The sequence below is a fragment of the Seriola lalandi genome, unplaced genomic scaffold (assembly GCF_002814215.2).
Source record: "Seriola lalandi dorsalis isolate HSWRI2012SDOR001 ecotype SW California unplaced genomic scaffold, Sedor1 jcf7180002054415, whole genome shotgun sequence".
Lineage (NCBI taxonomy): Eukaryota > Metazoa > Chordata > Actinopteri > Carangiformes > Carangidae > Seriola > Seriola lalandi.
In genome coordinates this window covers 303,533-309,738 of record NW_019524968.1, presented here as the reverse complement: position 1 = coordinate 309,738, position 6,206 = coordinate 303,533, and positions in this window count along the sequence as shown.

Sequence of the window (6,206 nt, the reverse complement as noted above, 5' to 3'; positions counted from 1 at the left end):
TGTTAGTTATCACTGCTCATTAGTCTGTATAGCTAAATTAATAGTTATCATAGGACATGTTAAGCTTAGGGAGCTATTCACTGAGTCTGGTCCATTTTCTGTAGCACAAGCTTTGTGTTTATCTTAAAATAAAAAGATTTTCGACTTCAATGTGTACTGGGACTGTACTAGTTCGGCACACTCCAGCAGTTACAAAAGCTCCTGTCTTCTCCTGCCTACTTTTATATGTTAGACCAACTGCTAGATTTTAAAATGGATGTGCAGCCTCAACTGAATATTGTGAGATGAAGATTAGCTTCCCTATAGGTACACAGCTGACCATCAATATCGTCGTTGATATTTGGTTGAATGTAGGTTGACGTCAGGTGACCAAAATTCAATGTCAGGGCGATATCAAATGGCAAAATCGATTTGACGTAGACTACTGATGACAGCTGACATTGGTATTTTGTTGATTTTAAGTTGCTGTTGTTGTTACGTAGCCAAAATCCAATGTCTTCCAAATGTCTCAAGCCCATGCCATCTTGACATAAAAAATATTGACATTCTATAGTTATATGCAAAACATCACACATCAATTAGCCAACATTGGTTTTTAACATAAACCCAATTGTCATTTAACCTCTGTCCACCATTAGAGTCATTACAGTCCAACGAGCAACAGTTAGCTAAATACTATAAAGACATATCCTACGTATTGTAGCTATTGCACAATCATGACCCAACATACAGTAGCTACAACGCTGTTAACAGATTTTTTTTTATTTACTGAAAAATGAGTTAGCATCAACACAATTTTCACTGTGCGTAAAGTAGAGACACTTAGGATTCCATAAGTTGCCAGTTTTAGCCAAAAACTTGAAATTTTAGACATAGGAAAATAATTTTCTTTACTTTCACTTAATTGTGGCACAGATTCAACATGTAAAATCATTAAGCTTTAAAGGCTTGGTAGATATATTTTTGTATTTTTGACAGAGCCAGACTAGCTAAAGCTAATTGCCTCTTAAGTGAAGCTCCGTAGTTAATGCAAAGATTTGAGTGGTATTAATCTTTTCATCTAACTCTCTTCAAGAAGGAAAACAAATGTAAAATGATTTACATGAAATGTAAATCTATTAATTTAATACATGATAAGAGGAGCTATAGCAGGCAATACTGGCACTTAGTGTGCTGTAAGCTCAAAGCTAGGTGCTGGAGATCAGACTTACTATTAGCTGGAGAGGCGCGCATGACACACAAAAAACTGTGATAGTTGAAAATGTTTTATTTTGAAAGTTAGATGTCTCTTCTGATTATTTTGGCCTAGATGTTCTCTTGTAAAAGGACTTGAGGTTGAGTTCAGCTGATTTGCAATTCAGCCCTGCAGACCAGGCCAGCAAATCGGTTCAAATGCCATTTGCTAGGCCTCTACATCAAGTCCCAGCACATGGTTTTCGCAGTGCAGTGCAGTCTGGTGGTGTTGTTGCTGTCAAGCACTTTTGGCGAGACTAGTTTTTCTCTGCTGCTCAGTTTGCTCCATCCTTCATGTCAGTCTCAGCTGTCTCTGCGCCTCAGAAGGAGATGGACAGAGCCCCCATGCCAACACACACACACACACACACGCACGCGTACATGAACCCACACAAACACGCACACACACAACATGACAGCAAGGAGGATAAGATGATTGACGATGAAAACGATTTCTTCTGAATCCAACAAGCCCCTCCATGAGGACCTAAGATATTTATCAAATCAGCCGGATGCCCAATTAGAATTTTAGTTCATTATAATTGTATTCATTATATTTACTTCTCCGACCTTTGGTAGCCTTGTTTATCTTCTCCCCTTGATGATTAAAATGTCTAGCCTGCATTTTAATCACATCACAGTTATTCTTTTTGACCCTGACTTCTATGAAGCCAGGGTGACTTCATCATTATTTAACGTGGACTAATCATTAGCAATGTGTCAAAGTACATCCGTCAGAAAGCCTCTCGCCCGAAAAGATGCTGGGATAGGCTCCAGCCCCCCCGCGACCCTACTAGAGGATAAGCGGTAGAAAATGAATGAATAATCAGACATGATTTCTTACAAAGTGAACACCATGACTGATCATTGATGGCATCACACTACAGCTGGATACCAGTGACAGGTTACCCACCTACAGCTGCGAGGAACTACTGTTATTCTAGGCTGATATGTGCTGTTGTCTCGTATTTCACCTAAAGAGCTGACGTATTCTTCTCATCCTTTTGTTTTTGAAGTGACTAAAAAAACAACACGTTGGTACCAAAGTAAAAATAAGAGGCAGCTAAAGTATGACAGTGAGAAGATGTTTCCAAATCAAAGACAACTAGACTCGTTTGGTCCTGAGGGGGCTTCATCGCTTCGCAACTCACAAAGTTTCTCAATGAGCAAGCACAAACTTTGAAATACAATGATTCCTGTGTTTTCAGATCAGTTAAAGAAGGAGGGGAAGTAGAAAAAGTTGGAAAGACAAACTCTGAGCTGAGGTCTCATCTTCAAGAACAAACAAGAAATCCAGCTGCCTTAGACTTAAGACCAAAACTTAAATCCTATTTTGACAGATGAGGTCTTTGTGTGTTGTTTCAGTGTAGTCTCATTGATTTTATTTTCCATGTGAATGTGTCCATAAGATGTTGCAGAAAAAAACACAAAAAGATGTTTCTTGTCTTAGCCTCAAACATTGGAAATTATTGAAATGTGTCTCAAACAGTGTATAAATATAATTAAGTATGTATGGACACCAATGTGCACATTAGAGGACCGGTGGTTTGAAAGGGTAAAAGAAGTGACAATATATTTGTCAAACTGACCAGTGACCAGTGATTAGAACAGAGACTAAACATAAATCCAGATGCCTTCGTAAAGCTATAAGAATTATAGTGAATGTTACACCAAACATCTCATAATTCAAATCGAGCCCACAGTACATGAAACATTCTTAAAGGTATGTAAGAATGTTGAATGACATTTGCCTTTATTGGGACAGCACAGTGAGAGAGAGACAGGCAAGTCAGGGAGAGAAAGAGGGGATGACATGCAGAAAAGGTCCACGGGTCGGACTAGAACCCTTGCTGTGGTTAGGGCTAAGCCTATCTGGTACGCACTCTAATAGCCCCTCCTCCACATTTTTCTCTCTTGTAGCTGCTAGTTCAGTGACAGAATGGCTGCCTGGTGTTGTGTTGTTAATACAGTTAAAATGACAAAAAAGAAAAGAAAAAAAAGTCTGGATGGTGGGTCCAGGTGAGTCGTGCCAGGGGTGGTGGCTGCTTTGTTGTGACATCACAAAGTGACAGATGTCCTGGCTGCTCGTTTTGAGGCTCAATTTCTGAATACAAGCTGTGTGCATTTCTCTGTGGACTGAGCTCTTTGATACTTTCACAGTATTTATATAGAACCTAGAATTACTTCCTAATCAAAAAAAAGACATGGAAATCTCACTTTATGCCATATGGGACCTTTAACTTGTAACATATCCAAGATAAGTAAGGACGCATCTGTCGTCATTGTTAGCCAAATCAAAGTAACATGAGTGCCAATTCAATAGTGATCATGACAAATTAAGTTTTTTCTTCACAGAATTGCATGTTACTCCACAACTCCATTACTCCATTAGTAACCCCAGCATCAGACCACATCTGCAGAAAAACATCTCAAATGTTTCAGTCTCAAATGACTACTGCTGTCTGTTGAGCCACTGTAAGGACTGTGTGGTGGGCCATCTGGATCCATTGTCTCTGTACAGAGGAGGTGGAGGACATATTGTGCGGAGAAACACACTCTGAAAACAGCTATGACCCTCAAAAGGGTTAAATTAGCCATCAAACGTGAACTCACAAAGGTGAGTGTGCTCACAAACAGGCAGACTGAGGTGAGAAGAAGTGCACATTTTACGGTGCAAAGGCAAACATTAACAGTGAGAAGACATCATGATATTAAAATTTATATATAAGTATTTGTAGAGACCTGAAACTTTGTGAATGTGAGTCACTGAATCACTTTCAATCACTTTTAATTTATGCAAATTTATGTTGTAGGTGTAATTTATGTAATAACATGGCAATGAAGGAAAACTGTCCTCCTCCTGAAATGTCTGTATGCTGTCGAAAAGCATTGATTTCACTATGATGTTAGAAATTCAATCCCAGAAGACAAGCTCTCAGAACGCATTGATGTTCTCAAAGAGACTCTTGAACTAAAAATGATGCTGTGTAGCAGTCGAGAATTCTGGATGCTGCAACGTCCTTGTACATACAAAGAGTTTTTCAAAAGGTGTTCAGCTCTTAGCTGATTCAATGCGAGATGGTAACAAACTTTACAAAAAAACAAATAAATGGACAAATCAAAGGGACCAAACTTCCACAGTTATGGACGAACATCTCGAGTTGATTTTCACTCCTCTGGAAACAATGGCTGCCTGGATGGGCATTAAAAACTAATTTGCAGTTAATGGTCTGAAATGTTAATATAGTCAATAAAAACTGAATGGAACTTCATTTTTAATATATATATATAATGTGCATTGGAGCTTTGCATTAAGTCTGAACTCAGCCGTTCCATGTTATACTTTTATCAAAGACCAGTTTTACAGTTTAACAGTTAAGTCGAATAACAGGTTATTAACCCCCATACGACTATTTACATAATTATTTAATGTTTAAGTCATTTATTAAGGAAAATGTGCTGTACATGCTCTGGTTCCAGCTCCCAAATGTCAGAATTTGCTGCTTTCGATTAAAAATGTAACTGTTGATCAGACAAAATAGGCATTTTCAAGACACCACCCTTGTCTCTACCTGTGTGCATCATGATTATTCTTTCCCACACTGACTCTTTGACACATCTGTCAAATGATGACAAGATCGAATTATTGTTTGGGCAGCAGACTACTGGCTCTAGGTTCAAACTTGGCAGAAGCAATAAACATTTAGACACGAAACTGCTGTCTTGTTCCTCTCACCACCCTTTATGTGCCTGTTTCCTGCTCTCTTCACTCGGTGCCCTTCAGTTTGCAAGCAGCAGCTGCAGAGTATCTGGTATGACAATCTGCCCGGCCTGCAGAGAACAGACCACTGCCATCAAACTGCTGACTGGATCGCTCCATGCAGGAGAGGATGTCACTGACATTAATCCCTGAATGCACAAACTAGATTTTAGAACCCTGCAGGACATTCTCTCTCATGTTTCACTGGGGAAAGTGATGTGTAGCCCCCTCATGAAGTTTGTGGCCTATGCCCCGTCTTTCACAATTTATTCAGGGCTTCTCATCATGAACCTTCCCTGATGCCAAAAATGACCGACTATCAGCACCCAGAAGGACCCCAACTCAGCTCTCATCCGCTGCTGCGCTACTGCATGACCACAATACCCTTTAAATGGATGGAGATCCTCATCATTTCATGGGTCCTGGGTTCCGTCCTCATGAAGAACATTATGTCATTGTTTGACATGTGCTGTTGTAGGTATGATCTGGGCTGAAGTGAAGGAGATCTGGAGTCAAGGCGTGGGTGGAGTACCTGGTCAAACAGTGGAACTTCTCAGACTTCAGGATGCTGGTGATCTTCCTTGCCTCCTTCAGCTGCAGCTTCTCAGTTAGTTGTGAGACCTTCTGATTTAGCGCAGGCCTATGTTGGCCTCAGGGCTTTTACCCTCCCAGTCAGGTTAGGGTTAGTATTGGAGACATGTGACCCTGTACGCTGGCTCACCATCGATGGGTGGCGAGGGTCTGGCGGAGGGTTGGAGTGCACTCCTCTGGATTTGATTGTTCCAGGGCACATGAAATGTGGGATGCATCCTCAGAGATTGTGGTGGAGATAGGGAATGGGCCAATGAAAAATTTGCCAGGACTCCACCCTCAATGACAGATCCTTAATGGCCAGCCATACCCTTTGCTCCATGAGACAGGATGGATGGTTGGCACTCCACTGGTACCAGATTTCAGAAGGTAGAAGACCTTTGTGTGTGCAGGGTGTGTTGTCATCCAGGGTATATTGATGTTGCTGCCTGCAGAGCTTTGTGAAATCTCAGCATGCCTCCTGCCAGATGAGGCCATTTAACTGAAATGTCTCCATCCACATGCAGCCTGGCTATCCTTGACTCTGCTGCTCTGTTTGCTAGGAGTTAAAATATCAGGAGCTAGAAAAAAAGATCATAAATATAGAACTTTTGAGCCTGGTTCACACAAAGTCTGAAATGAA